Below are 16,558 nucleotides of genomic sequence, written 5' to 3' on the forward strand. Positions count from 1 at the left end.
ATCTCTTCAAGCAGCTTCTTGAAGGATTCCCAGGGTGTCAGCTTCAACAACATTACTGGGGAGTTGGTTCCAGACCCTCACAATTCTCTGTGTAAAAAAGTGCCTCCTATTTTCTGTTCTGAATGCCCCTTTATCTAATCTCCATTTGTGACCCCTGGTTTCTTTTTTCAGGTAAAAAAAGTCCCCTTGGTCGACATTGTCTATACCTTTTAGGATTCTGAATGTTTGAATCAGATCGCCGCGTAGTCTTCTTTGTTCAAGAGTGAATAGATTAAATTCTTTTAGCCTGTCTGCATACGACATGCCTTTTAAACCCGGGATAATTCTGGTTGCTCTTCTTTGCACTCTTTCTAGAGCAGCAATATCCTTTTTGTAATGAGGTGACCAGAACTGAACACAATATTCTAGGTGAGGTCTTACTAATGCATTGTAAAGTTTTAACATTACTTCCCTTGATTTAAATTCAACACTTCTCACAATATATCCGAGCATCTTGTTGGCCTTTTTTATAACTTCCCCACATTGTCTAGATGAAGACATTTCTGAGCCAATATAAACTCCTAGGTGTTTTTCATAGATTCCTTCTTCAATTTCAGTATCTCCTATATGATATTTATAATGCACATTTTTATTGCCTTATTGTCTCTATTAAATGTCATTTAACTGTTGTGTTTCAACACCCCGCCCCCCCCCCACCCCCACTGATACTGAGACCAATGATACTGTTACTAATCTTAATAAAGATATGAAAACTTATTTTAAAGTTGCAGTTATCATTCTTTTTTTCATAGATTCAAATTAAAGGTTACAATGAACAACGAACAGAAAGAGTCAGCATCCTTGCCATCTTCAGAATAAATGCCATTGTCCCTGGGTGGAACAGAAAACGTTGGATAGTAAATAACCTCTCTTTCTCTTAACATATTTTACAAGCAGCTAGAAATATTTTTTAGAATTCAATTTCATCAACATTTTAAACTGCGCTAAGACAATACTTAAGCAATACAATAGTTTCAATGCACTTCAATGGGATCACACAACTACAAAAGCTGTGTGGAAACAAGAGATGAGTGAAGTAAACATTTTAAATATTAAATTGACATAATGACTGCACAAAAATGCATTTGTGATAGAACAGCCAATACATTTACAATATCTCTGTTGAATTTTGATGTTTATTGTTTATTTTATGATCTAATAAATTAGCAGCCTACATTGTTGTGAGAAGTCAAGCAAGTAATGAACAGCTAGGCTCCTCCCAGCTGTGCTAAATCTTATGAAATGCCACTTCATTAAAAAACAGACATGCCTTGTGACTGAGAGCAGGCTCTGCAGGCACTATTGGGTTGTAAATGCTTTTGGAATTCAGACACCCAGAAGGAAACCCAAGGATGCTTAACGAACTATAAAGGTCATTACAAAACCCCTGTGTACTCGTAAGATGTTGCTATGACATGAATTCAACACATGCATGGAAACAAAAGCAGGGAGGGTCCCCAGTGGCTCACATAGTAAAATATCTGCTGCTTGCAGTGCATTCATTGATTCATGGTTTCAAATCCAATTTGTATTGCATATGCATGGGTCTTTCCTATGGGTTTAGGGGAGAAAGATCTTCAAGGGATAAATAATCCCTTATTGCACTTTGGTGACCCCCTACTGGTCAAGTGCAAGACGAATCCAAGCAAAAAACATGCATAACTTCAAAAGATTCAGTCACAATTCTAAGGTAAAACTGACATAATGACTGTACAAAAATGCATTCCTAATAGAAACAGCTAATATATTTTTAAACTAGCCTTTGTATTAGGGAAGTATTGATTTATTTACTAAATGACAAAACAAATGTATTGTCATAGGGACTCCTACAAGATGATTAAGAAATGTTGACAAACGGGCGCCCGGACAGACTACAGGGGTCTCTGATGCGCAGTGAGCCGAGGACACCCTGGCCGACCCCATGGGAGCTCCCGTCCACGGTCAGCAGTGGAATAGCTTGGAGTCGAACTGGCGACGTCCAGGCTATAGGGCGCATCCTGCACTCCATGCAGAGCGCCTTTACCGGATGTGCCACGCGGGAGCCCCTCAAATGCGATTTTTTTTTACTAGAACTTATATACTTTGTAACCTATTTATTTCTGTAAAATTATAAATGGGTAATATGACTGATTCTACTGTTCACCAAAAACACTGCTTATATAAAGAGATCATGTACACAAAACAATATAATTTTACCATTTGAGAAGGTTGCATCTTAGGAACTATGCTTGACTGATTCTATATAATACACATGTGATGGTCTGACAAAGATAATGGACAGTGGTGTCTTCTTTTTATACTTTGGAAAGACCTTTATAGTGTGACACCAAGTAAAAGCTGGGGTGCATGATGAGTCATGCAAGCATAGTTTCGATATATATTTGTACTACACATTATACACGTTTTAACTGAGGGAAAACATTTTTTTAAAGATTTTATTTTAGCATTTCTTTTGTTTTATTGCTTGTTATAAACAACATTCTCATGAAATACATTTCATAAAAATTTCTCTATGGCAACAAACAGTGTAAAAACAAACTTGGAAGAGACAGCAATGTGGTTCTGCTGTGAGATATTTTATGGAGTTAGGGTTTAAACATCCACTCCCCTTTCCAAGTCTCTTTAAATACCCACACTTGCCAACTTGCCAACTTCTTCCTTGAACAGAAAGTTGGATTGCAGTGTTGATTATGTTGCTTGGTTTTAAGAGGTGCCTTAGAATGAGTCCAGATCCAACTTGACCAATTAAGAACTTCTTGTGAAAATAGGTGACTTCTCATCATCACCAGAGTTCAGTGATACATTTATATTTTACATGGTAATAGGCATAATTATTAATATGTTGATGTATGCTGCAGACAGGGCAGTGGCACAATTTAACAGAGGCCATCTTAATCTGCAAAATACATGATATTGCCCATGATGCATAATAGTGTGGAGTAGCAGTGTGGAGTAGTGGTTAGGGCTCTGGACTCTTGACCGGAGGGTTGTGGGTTCAATCCCCGGTGGGGACACTGCTGCTGTACCCTTGAGCAAGGTACTTTACCTAGATTGCTCCAGTAAAAACCCAACTGTATAAATGGGTAATTGTATGTAAAAATAATGTGATATCTTGTAACAATTGTAAGTCGCCCTGGATAAGGGCGTCTGCTAAGAAATCAATAATAATAATAATAATAATACCCTGTCAATGCAACATCTAGGCCTTGTCAAACACACAATAAAACCCAACCTTTAAGTATCATATCCCTAATACTACTATACCAAGGTATTCTTTTACCACCTTCAAAACTACAGTCACGTTAAAGCTCTGTCTCACTAAACCGGACAATTAGAAATTCAAGTTGATGATGTTCTGTAACCCACATACCCACAATCCCAGGTGGGGGACGCTGCTGCTGTACCCTTGAGCAAGGTACTTTACCTAGATAGCGCCAGTAAAAACCCAACTGTATAAATGGGTAAAAAAATTTAATTGTATGTAAAAATAATGTGGTATCTTGTAATAATTGTAAGTCGCCCTGGATAAGGGTGTCTGCTAAGAAATAAATAATAATAATAATAATAATAATAATACAACCAGTGGTGTATTCTTAAATTTGAAGGTACCGGAATGCCACTCAAATATAGAGTTTCTTAAACAAGAATTATAATATGAATTCACATCTTATTTGTATACTGAACTTCAAGTAACACACATTATAAGTAATGCATTAATCTAATTTCTACAAGTATTTCCACAAAGTGTCTTTCTCCATCTTGTCAGAATGCTTTACTTTACATGTCTGTGTGTCCGTGGCAGAACAACGATGTCCGAGCCAAGTTTTGGCATAGCTGAAAGGATTTCACATGGAAAGTGGAGTTGTCCTTGCAGTTCACTGTCACTACAGTAGACGCTTCACTGTATGCAATTCCGGGAAGAGCTTGGTTTGTGTTTGTGTCCAACAGCAGCTAGCACCATCCACAAACTCACCTCACAAGCCAATACACATACACACAGACAGCCCTTACCCATCCTGGAGCACTATTCCGACTTTCAAGGTGACATTCACTCAACAAACAAAGGCAGCACAGGAAGGGTTAAAAAATAATAACATTTTCCCCACAATAATTCCCACTCCCAGCGTCCTCTGCTGCGAATTTGCATGTTGTGAAAGAGGCTGACTCCGGGCACAGCACCTGATCCGTTAACAGCGGCAACAGTGAGTCAATCCGGCCGTGCCCACAAGAATACATTTGCAGTGTAATTGGTAAGACTTTCATTGCAATGCTGTTTACTGTAACCTTAATTGGTCACATCTGAGCTTCATTATATACCAGAGGCCATGGGCTTAGGTAATTAATCTAAATGAAAAGCCTAAAATGCCCTTACTGGTACACTGCAATTGGATATTTTTAAACCAAAAAAACAGTTACTCAAACTAATTATGAAACCTTCCCACGATAAATGGGTAAAAACAAAATGTTATTCCAAATTATGGCGCAACTTATGGGAAACAAGGGGCAACATACATTTTTTAGTTTGAAGCAGCTACAAGTTAACATTAATATACAAGCCTTCAGTGCTTTTCCTCTGCCAGGTAACATGGATTTCCTATTGGCCCAGTGCTGATGGCTGAAGTGTAATGCTGACTCCAGTGATCAGCCTATTTGAGGCTTTTCTGGCACATCAGCATACACAGTGACGGTGATGCTGGATCCAGACAGGGATCAACCAAAGCGTCACCTCCCTAGCGTCCAGAATGGGTTGGGTGGGGCACTTCGCAGGGGTCATCAGATGGGCACCTCCCGTCTTCAGTGTAACTAGCCCACGACACCTCGTCCCAGCACCACTCCCCTCCACCCCCCCAAACCTAGTCCAGTTTACTTACCTTAGCCATCCATTCCTTTTCATTGATGTTAACTTCCTCCATCACCTCGTTTTGAGGTCCAGTTTACTTCTTTCCTCCTCAACCTGTTACTACTTCTCTCTGCCTCCACAGATAGAGCCTTCAGTATACACCGCAACTCTGGTTCACTGAATCCTGTATCTTTGAGAAGTCTGGTCATGGAGTGCATCTGGATAAACCCAGACCCTCTACCTCAATTTTTTCCTGTCGTATGCTTCGATCCACGGAATCCTCCCAAGGTGTGCTGAGTGACCAGAGGATAATGTCAGGTCGAAGGATAGCTATAGTAATCATGGGTGGGAAAATAAGGTGCTGGCCAACGTCTGTCTGCACTCTCCAATCTCTAGCAGTCTCCAGTTGTCCCAGGTGAATCTTAGTTCAAATCACCTTTCCTGTTGGTTGCTCTCCTGGACGGCTATTACTGACATTGGCAGCGAGCTGTTGATCTTAATATGCTTTTCTTCCAATGCTAATGCCAAGCATTGCTCAGAGCTCCCTTACATCCTGTATGAATGCGCTTCAGGATAGCCAGTGATGAACACAATGGACACGCAAGGTTCTTCCCTACCCACGCATATGTGGACCCGATTAGGAAGCTGATTCTCCTCTATTCCACTGTCCACAGGTCTCACCACTCAAGTTTATGCTGTTTCACATTTACCCATGTCACCCATTCACCCTGCTTAGCCTGGTACATCTTGACACACCTAATCTTTTCCTACTGCTTTTACAGTTCAGTAACCACTAACTTCCTCCTTTCAGCTAGAGCAGCTTTATGCCATCTTGGGGAGCCGAACTGAGACCAAGGCCTCCTCTTCTCTTTTGTACTTGCCCCATGATATCACTAATAAAAAGGGCAGCCTTTACATCTTCCACAGCACCCTTTGCTGCCCACTTACTCCCAATTCTCACTACAGGGGCTACCTCCCTTACACACTCGTCACGTGATTCAGTCAGTGTCATTTCCAGCCGAACCTTAGTTCACTTGAATTCCTCAGTTACAGCTGTCTGGCAGCTGCAGTTTCCCGTTACCAGTGCTACCCCGCTGAGGCATTGTGGAACTCCCAGACATTTCCTAATGTATGAACTAATCAAGGCTTCCAGTCTCTCTACTGTTGACAGGGAACCCTTATACACAGTGCCGGCGCTAGGATTTACTGGGCCCTGGTGCAAGACAGTGAAGTGGAACGCAGCACTACCAAATACAACCTTTAGAAAATAAATACATCAGAAACAAAATCTGAATCGGTCAAAAACATATTCTTTATTTATTTTCCAACAAAACATATTCTAACGTTATTTTAAGATTTTAAGATGACTGTGAAAAAGACAGTAATCAATCAAGTAACAGTATATCCAAACATTTTAATGAATCAATTATGTAACAATATGAATCAATTTGATTAATTACTTGATTTAGTTAATATTGAAACATATTAATAGCTTCAAATTGGTCACAAACCGCATTAATCATAGGAATTATAATTAATGAAAACGTTTCTATATAAAAAAAAACAACACGTGTGCATCTCAAAACTTAGCCCACAGTACAAATGCATTTGTTTCAATTCATAAGAAAAAACATAATTCTATGAACACACTTAACAAATTAATATCCTAAAAACAATTTTTTTTTAAACTGAATTTCTACCATCTGTTAGTTAATGCAATGTTAACGCATTTTGACAGTTTGTCTTCATCAGAACATTGTAAAAGACCTACTTCCAGATTAAGGACTACACCACTGCTCATGATATGGTTCTGTAACATCAGCAATACGTTTTGCAGAACAAGAAACAGTGATCTAAGATGTTGAACATTTTACAATTAAAGAAATGTGAAGTTTAAAATGTAATTATATACCGTTTTTGCCGCCCCCTTCAATTTGCCTCCCTAGGCGGCCTATATGGTTACGCCGGCCCTGGCTGACAACAATTTGGGGATGTTGCTTGTGCATTGTGATGGGTTTTTTTAGACAGAAAGTTCCAAGAAGTAGTTATATTATATGTAATAAACTATAACATTAATATTATGGTCAAATATATAAAACATCTCACTATACAGTACAGACCATCGTAAATCGAGACTACGTTTATTGTATTTTGCCAGTATTGCATGTACAGTTGTGTAATTTACCTATAGAATACAATGAATTAGCAGTAGCCTACAACTATGGCAAAAAGTTTTGCATCTCCCTATATAATTGAACAATTTTGCTTCATAGTCGAATGAAGCCTGCTGAATAATGTTATGTTAACATATTAAATTACAATCATAACGCTCTGTAGTTTTCCAACTTAACAAAAAACGGACAACAATTTAAAAATGTTACATTTCGAAATCCAACATGAAATACTGTACTTCTGTTATGCTGCCTTCTGGTATACTTTTGTGCTATCGTTCTGTAGTTTCTTTGATTACATGTTAAATAAAACATCTAAATGATGTTAATCTATTTTTTTTTAATTGTCTCAATCCAACAAAAAGACAATGTAGGTGATGCAAAACTTTTCAGCCATAGCTGTACCTGCGGGGCTTCACCATGCATGTTTCACCGTGTGCAGATCGGGCTGTTCGACCGAACAACATGTCCCACGGCAGGAAGGTGGAACGGTTTTGCCTAATCAGGTTGTTCAGTTCTGTTCGCTCTCACGAAATTACGCCTTTAGGATCACATCTCCCAACAGAGCAATCACATGCAGGGAAGCGGGAAGTGGGGGTGCGGAGGGTGGAAGCGTACCCCCACATGCCGAGGGAGGAGTGCTGGCGGTGAAGCTGCACCAGCAACTTTTCTCGTTAACTTTAGTTTATGAATGAGCATTTGCACTGCCTGCAAGAAAGTTATGAATTAACTGTTTCCACCAATTGTATTGCCGTGTGGGTGCTGGCATTTCGTGTTTCAACCAATTATCACTAAGCATTGATATGCGAGGGCAGGCGTTCATTGTGTCAACCTATCAATGATAGTATCAGCCCCAAGCACTGTCATGCAAGATACAGTGTTTACTTTAGAAATGTGTCCGGACCTAGCAGCTGGTTTCTATATGATAACTGTGCTTAACAATGTCGGATGGCAAAACATTAAAAAAAATCTGTAACTTCTAGAAGCACATTTAAAACAGTTGAGAATAAAGGATATTTAACTGTTAACATATGTCAATATATTTCTCAATAAACAATAAAACTGACCTATAGCCAGAGCGCTTGCTCTGCATCCCACTTCCAGATAAACAATCTGTCAGCTGTGATTTGCGAATTTGAGTGAATTTTAAGTGGTCACAGCACCTTGGAAGAAGACCAAACTGAAAGCACCATACTTTAAGCTTGCCTGGTAGAGCACTACTGATGATCGTCTTCAGCCCTTGCACTGCCTGCTGTCTCACCTCTCCTACTCGGACTGTGTCCTTTAAATCCCCATCATACCACCCCCAAGACTCTACAGGATTTTCTGACACTGTTAGAATGGCCTTCAAAATAGAACACCTCATCCACTACTTTGTCTTTGATGATGGAGATGCTCCTCGACCTGGGAGGCTTGAACTGCGTATGTGCCTATCTGACGTTACCTTCTAGTTTGTCAAGTAACCGTTTGGTGCAGGATACCGTTGTAGTCATGGTAGTCATATCGTCCATGTATTGACAGTCACATGCCAGAAGCCAGCAGTTCTTCTCCCACTACCTATTTTGAGGCCCTGATAATGACTGCAGCAGAAGAAGTAAGCTTTCACTAACCCTGTTATTGTACTGGGTACACTGAAGAACTGAAATGCAGCCCAAAGGAGCTTATGTGGCACTGAACCATATGGATGATCTAAATCCAGGAATGTTACATGGCGCTCATTCTTCTCTTTTTTTGCAGACTGTGTTGCCAGATCACACTGACGTGCTCCAAGCATCCCATAAAGTCTGAGATACCAGCTTTTTGTATTGATGTGTCGACCATGCGGTTTCTTCAATAGATGACAACCTTTGTGCCAAAATACTGAACAATATCTTGCCCTCCACTTTTAACAGGGAAATTGGTTGGAATTTATTTTTCTTTTATCAATGATATTGGCACTCGCAGCACGGAAATAGACTATGACTGACTATCAGCCACAGTCCATTCACTACTACTTGTGCTGATATTGCCCACACACCTGTACACAGATGTTCACAGTCCCATAACCCAACACTACGTCAGGTGTCTCTAGCCACTGAAACTGTGCAAAATGACGTCTGTTATAATAAAAGACATCCATTAACCAACATATTAACCTATTATAAATCAGAAAAATCAACATGTGTTCTTTTTTAACTAGGAATGTGGCCTTTGTTCTATGCATGGGATAACATCTGTACACAGTATTTGATACGAGAATGCTGTCAAATCCTTTATGGTTGATTTCATATATGTGATTTATAATATATGTATATTGCAAATAATTTAGAATCTTTTAGTTTGATATTTGCAGGGGAGTAAGGCATTACATGTAACTAATTAATGTAATCTGATTACATTTTTTCAGTAACTTGAAACTGTAATGGTTCCTTTTCAGACAGGTAACAAATTACATTTTCTGTGAAAAAACATAACATAGTTACATTTAGTTACATGGAAACAATATTTTGAGCAGTAGCCTTACCAGACTGAAAAAAAAATCTATGTAAAATCGAAACTATTTGTAACTGTTACTAGTTACATTCTTTTGAAGTAATTTGTTACTGTAACTAGTTACAATTACAAGTAACTTGTACAGTAACTGTATTGGATTACTTTTTAAAAGTTCCCCAATAGTGAATATTTGTGATGTGAAAGATATTCTGTACAAGTGAAGTTCCAAACTCTGTTTTCCTTGCATTTCCAATCTGTTGCATATCATTTTTAGGCACTTAAATTCATTTTTATGGATTACTTCAAGTTTGATATTTCTTTGTACTCGTCTTGACTTTTAATGATGAGCAACATTAAACAGTACTAGTCATGAAAACACTCTATAAAAACATACTTCAAAAGCTTCTGGTGTTGTGTATCGACCAGTTTTCTACCACAACCAACTAAATATGTTTTTCTGTCTGTTCTAAAAAAGAAAAGCTCACTAAACAAGCGTAACTCCTATGGCCATGCATTTTCCCCAGTACTTATGTTTAAATACAGAATAAAGTTCGAACGAATAACCACCCAAATGTAATTGCTATTGCTAATGCTGCTGTATTGTAATAAAATGTTTAAAGTCCACCAGTATTTAGATTGTTTTCAGTGAAGTTGATGTTAATGTTTAATGCATATTAACTGCCATATAGTCTATAAAAAGCATTTTATATGGTCTGATAACATGCAGTTTATCTAAAGAGTTGTTTAAGGATTATTGTCAGTCATTACATAGATCAGAAAAACAGATTTTTTTTGTAGGCTAGTAGTATTTGGCTAGAACATGCAGTATACCCATGCAACAGTATTACATGAGACAATGTATAGCATCTCTATCCCTTTCGCATTTTACATTTTTGTCTCACTTATCTGTTTGTCCTCTTACTTACTAGCAAATTAGAATTAAAAGTAAATCAATGTAACAATACTAGGAAATTAGATATTTTGTATTATTATTATTCAGACCACTCACCCTTACCAAATGATCTTTACTGGCAATCCCATGATGCCACAATGGTTATGCAGTAGCTCTATATTACAGGGAAATTCTAAGATATTTAGTCCTAACTTTCAACACTGATTGGTCTCTATGAAGGAAAGAAAATGAAGGAAGAAGATCAAACAATTAATAGGTCTGCATCCCTTTTGGAAAGGTACCATATGCTCATCAGATGTCTGTCATAATTCCGCAGGCAAAATAAACACCTCACTGAGGAAACAGAGAGATTTCAGTCTTACAACAGGGATTTATCCAAACCAACAGTGAGATCTGGACTTGATTCGCAACACGAGAGCTCCTCAGTGCACCCATCTCAAGTAAAAGGGCAGACATCCACATTGCAGACAAAGACTTGCCTCAAGGGAGATATGTACAGAAAGAACAGAGAAGCTTATGCTTTCTGCAGATTTTCCTGAGGGAGGCTTGTCAATGGAAAGCGAAGATATTTTGTCAATTTAATTTAATCCTTCTGCATGAATTCATTCATTTACATTTTTCTACTGTGTACACAGATATTTTTTAAATTTTTTTTCCCAACTAAAAGTATTTCATTTCTAAAAGTCATTGGGCCACACCCTCTGTGAGTTCACAAGGTCATGGCTGTCTTTTATATATATCTGTCACAACGCGCTTGTCTCAGTTTTCCACACACACTTCTGTCAACATACCTCAGAATCTTCCTGAATAGTGTTCAGTACAGTACACGTGTAATGTGCTTAATAACAGGGATATATAGCATATAGAGATAGAGATAGAGATGCTAGAAATCCTAAGTAGAAGGTGAGGGTGCAGGTGGCAACGTCCCCCACCGAAAATGAATTTCAGGGTTTTGCAGAGGTCTAAAACTGTATATCTTGGGTCTAAATATTTGCCTCAATAGTGACCCAAAATTCAAAATAAGTGCATAACTTTGTTCATTTTTTTTTTATATAGGTTTTTAGGCGCTAAGAGTTAAAAAGCAAGTAAAAGTTACTTATATGTGTCTATGAAAAGTAATTACAAAATAATGTATTTATAGTAGAATTTTAAAACAACAAACTTGTCTTTGCACACAGTAAATTTCAAAGTAAGTCCACATATTTAAGTAAACTCTTTGTTTGGTTTTGCAATAATTTATTACACACAGAAAAAAGTGGTGAAAGAAAGACAGAACCAGACACCAATGATACAGAGAAATGATATTTTAAGCACAAAAACAAACCATGTCACATTATGTAGATACCGTAATACCAAGTGAGACAGAAGAGAAAATTGAGAACCAATTTAAAAAATAAAGACATAAGTTAAAAAGCCGTATTAATTGGTAGTATATTTGAATACAGAAAAGGTAAGCCATACGCTGTGTTTTGTTTTCTATTTTTCATGTATTCCATTTCCATATATGTATGCACTTTATATATATATATATATATATATATATATATATATATATATATATAATATATATATATATATATATATATATATATATATATATATATATATATGAAATAATGTATTGTTCTGAAAACACAGGACTCACCCTTTGCCTTGTGTAAAGCAGTCACTTGTTGGGGCACACTGTAAGTTTTATAGTAGTCTCTGGCTAAGAAAACACACCTTGGGAAGCAAGCAAAGTGTTCACTTAGCTGAAGTGTTCTCCAAGACAGAGTTGACCACTGGACACAATATGCCAATGCCATACAAATGTATTATGCTTATGTCATCATGATGCACGTGCATCAACATATGAAATTAACAGAATAAGTAAGAGAAAAACTAACACACCAATTAACAAACTAACAATAATAAACTAACTGGCAAACTGAATTAACAAAACACCCCTACATACAATAACAATGCAGCAGCGGCTCTAACTGTAATTATAAATACGATCATTAATTTGAACACAGTGGTTATTAAAACAGCACCTCCCTACACACGTAAAAACATGCAGCAGCAGCTCTAGATTACTCTCGCAATGACAAGGCAGTTTTGAAAAGATTGATTTGGAAAGATTGAATAAGCCAATTTGATGACGATGCAGCAGTGTGGAGTAGTGGTCAGGGCTCTGGACTCTTGACCGGAAGGTTGTGAGTTCAATCCCAGGTGGGGGACACTGCTGCTCTACCCTTGAGCAAGGTACTTTACCTAGATTGCTCCAGTAAAAACCCAACTGTTTAAATGGGTAATTGTATGTAAAAATAATGTGTAAAAAATAATGTAATTGTATGTAAAAATAATGTGATATCTTGTAACAATTGTAAGTCGCCCTGGATAAGGGCGTCTGCTAAGAAATAAATAATAATAATAATAATAATAATAATAATAATAATAATAATAATAATAATAATAATAATAATGAGTTATCTGGTTACAAAACAGTACTATATCAGTTTTGAATCGGTTAGCAACAAATCACTATCGGTGCCAAAAAGAGGAACATTTCCTAAAAAACCTTAGAGACTTGCACTCTCTCCTTACCTACATTACCTTTACCTTTCCCTTTAGCCTAGTTAACCCTTTCCTTTATCTGAATAACCTGCCCTTTTCCCAAGTATAGAACACATTCCCCTTCACCTGATTTATCGGATGTCTCATTCATTATTTGAGGTAGATGTACCTTTAAGAAAAATACCTCAAGTTACTTTTGTAATAAAGAATTTAAAGTAGGCAAAAGCAAAACATGGGTTTCCTGGGAAATATTCCAAGGACAACTGGATAAATAGATGTAAAAAAATGTAGTAACTGTTTCAATTTGTGTTTTAATATTTTGTAATTGAATAAGCACTTAAGCACTAATATATTTTGATTAAATATGTTTGTGTGTAAATGCATTCGAGAAATAATTGTAATACATGTGCTAGGAAGTTTTTATTTATTTATTTATTTTTAAGAAACACTACTTTATTTATAATCGCTTGTGTAATGCTTAGCAATTTGTTGATAAACTTACATTACCATAACTAGGAACACAAAAAGTTTCAGAAAGTTCCATCAACTATAAACTAAAGCTGGGCAGTTCAAAAGCATTTCACCCATGTTATAAGATGTACTGAGAATGACTGCAAATACTGTACCATAAAAAGGTAAAGGAACATATAAAAACAAGTGTTAAAGAAGGGGCTCTCTTTTGATTTATCCCATGAAGATATATTATTATCAATAAATGTCATTATTCTGATGTTTACATGGGAACATGGAGTTTGCCGGGCCAAATTGCTTTTTAATAGCTCAACAATTTGATCAGAAACAGATTTCCAGAGTTTTTCTATTTTTAGATAGTTCCCAGAGGGCATGTAAAATGATTTCTGTGCGCACCTAACTAAGAGAAACAGGAGAAAAATACTTGGAACAAATATACTTAGTCTATAAATAAGCATGTTTCTGATGATCAGTACAAACCTGCTTTGTAAACACTTAAGTTATACAGTATGCTTTGAGTCTCTTCTCCCCGCAGTCTTTATGCAACATCTTTTGTGTAACACCAATGGAAGATGTTTAGTTTTTTTTGTTTACCACTTCTGAACAATACTTCTGTATAAACTTAAATTGCTTTTTGAAGTTACTTGCCAGCCAATATAGATCATGTTTATACTTATGCTGATTCAACCAGCGTCAGCCAGTGCTAACTAGAGGGCATGCTAACATATTTTTTAGAAATTGACAAAATGATCCAACTTAAATCAATGGGTAGTGTGACAGAAGGACAAAGCTTTCCGTTCACGCAAAGCAAAAAGACCTATATAAGGAAACACACATAGTCAAATCAATTCAACCATGTAAAGTTTCTTCATGAACAAATGATCAGCAGAGCCACTGTGGACCTTTGCAAGCCATTTTTTCACATAATGACACCAGAACAGTTTTATTTTTTGCAAATGGCTGTGATTTCTGATTACAGTATAATGAGACTGCTGGAGCTGTTTTTATTTATTTTTTTTCTAATCCTGCCGGGCCATCCCACATATAAATTTAATTAAACTTAAGACAGCTGAGCAGGAGCAACTCATTCAACCAGATGGCTGTGCATTGCTTTTAATTAAATTTTGTTTCTATACTAGTAAGTAACATGTAGTAATGAGTTTAGTTCTGACCAAAGATCATAATTATGTGCTTATATTACAAGAGATTTGTAGTTGAAATTTGTTTATTTATTTTCACAGTTTTTTTTTTTTAATTAAGAAATTACACTTCACTAGTTGCCTACAAAAAAATCAGTTGCAAGCTACTTAGCGTATTGCAACTACGCAAAATACAGTGTCGTTAAAAATGAATCTATTAACTGATTGCACATACCTACATTTTATTAGTAGTTTATTGGATCTGGCGTTCATTTATTGCATCCGAATAGGTTTTTTGCTAGTGGGATATCATAAAACCATAATTTCTGAACATATGCAATGTTCATATATATATATATATATATATATATATATATATATATATATATATATATATATATATATATATACAGTGCCTTGCATAAGTATTCACCCCCCTTGGACTTTTCCACATTTTGTAGTGTTACAACCTGGAATTAAAATGGATTTAATTAGGATTTTTTGTCACTGATCTACACAAAATAGTCTATAATGTCAAAGTGGGGAAAAGAATCTACATATTTTTCAAAATTATTTACAAATAAAAAACTGAAAAGTCTTGATTGCATAAGTGTCCACCCCCTTTGCTGTGACACCCCTAAATAAGATCTGGTGCAACCAATTGCCTTCAGAAGTCACATAATTAGTTGAATGGAGTCCACCTGTGTTCAATGAAAGTGTCACATGATCTCAGATTAAATACACCTGTTTCTGGAAGGCCCCAGAGTTTGTTAGAGAGCATATCTAAACAAACAGCATCATGAAGACAAAGGAGCTATCAAAACAAGTCTGGGATAAAGTTCTGGAGAAGCACCAATCAGGGTTGGGTTATAAAAAAATATCCCAAACTTTGAACATCCCCCGGAGCACTGTTAAATCCATTATTAAAAAATGGAAAGACTATGGCACAATCACAACTCTGCTAGAGAAGGCCGTCCACCAAAACTCAGTGACCACGTAAGGAGGGCATTAGTCAGAGAAGCAACCAAGAGGCCAATGGTAACTCTGAAGGAGCTGGAGAGATCCACAGCTGAGATGGGAGAAACCGTCCATGGGACAACTATAACCCGGACGCTCCACAAAGCTGGGCTTTATGGAAGAGTGGCAAGAAGAAAGCCATTGCTGAAAAAAAACCCATATCAAATCCCATTTGGATTTTGCCAAAAGGCACGTGGGAGACACAGCAAACATGTGGAAACAGGTTCTCTGATCTGATGAGACCAAAATTGAACTTTTTGGCCTTAGCGCAAAACGCTATGCGTGGCGCAAAGCCAACACTGCTCATCACCCTGAGAACACCATCCCCACGGTGAAGCATGGTGGTGGCAGCATAATGTTATGGGGATGCTTTTCATCGGCAGGGACTGGGAAACTGGTCAGGATTGAGGGCAAGATGGATGGAGCCAAATACAGGGAAATTCTAGAGGAAAACCTGTTTCAGTCTGCAAGAGACCTGGGACTGGGGCGGAGGTTCACCTTCCAGCAGGACAATGACCCTAAACACACAGCCAAAGCTACACTGGAGTGGTTTAAAAACAAGAACCTGAATGTCTTAGAAAGGCCCAGTCAAAGCCCAGACCTCAATCCGATTGAGAATCTGTGGCAAGACTTGAAAATTGCTGTTCACCAACGGTCCCCATCCAACTTGACAGAGCTTGAGCAATTTTGCCAAGAAGAATGGGCAAAAATTGCAGGATCCAGATGTGCAAAGCTGGTAGAGACTTACCCAAAAAGACACACAGCTACCAAGTATTGACTCATGGGGGGTGAATACTTATGCAACCAACAAATGTATTTTTTTTTTGTTTAATTAACTTTTGCGTCACAATAAAAAATATTTTGCACCTTCAAAGTGTTAAGTATGTTGTGTAAATCAAATGGCAAAAATCCCAATTAAATATATATATAGTTTGCTGAA

Source organism: Acipenser ruthenus, chromosome 1 (assembly GCF_902713425.1).
Source record: "Acipenser ruthenus chromosome 1, fAciRut3.2 maternal haplotype, whole genome shotgun sequence".
NCBI classification, from domain to species: domain Eukaryota; kingdom Metazoa; phylum Chordata; class Actinopteri; order Acipenseriformes; family Acipenseridae; genus Acipenser; species Acipenser ruthenus.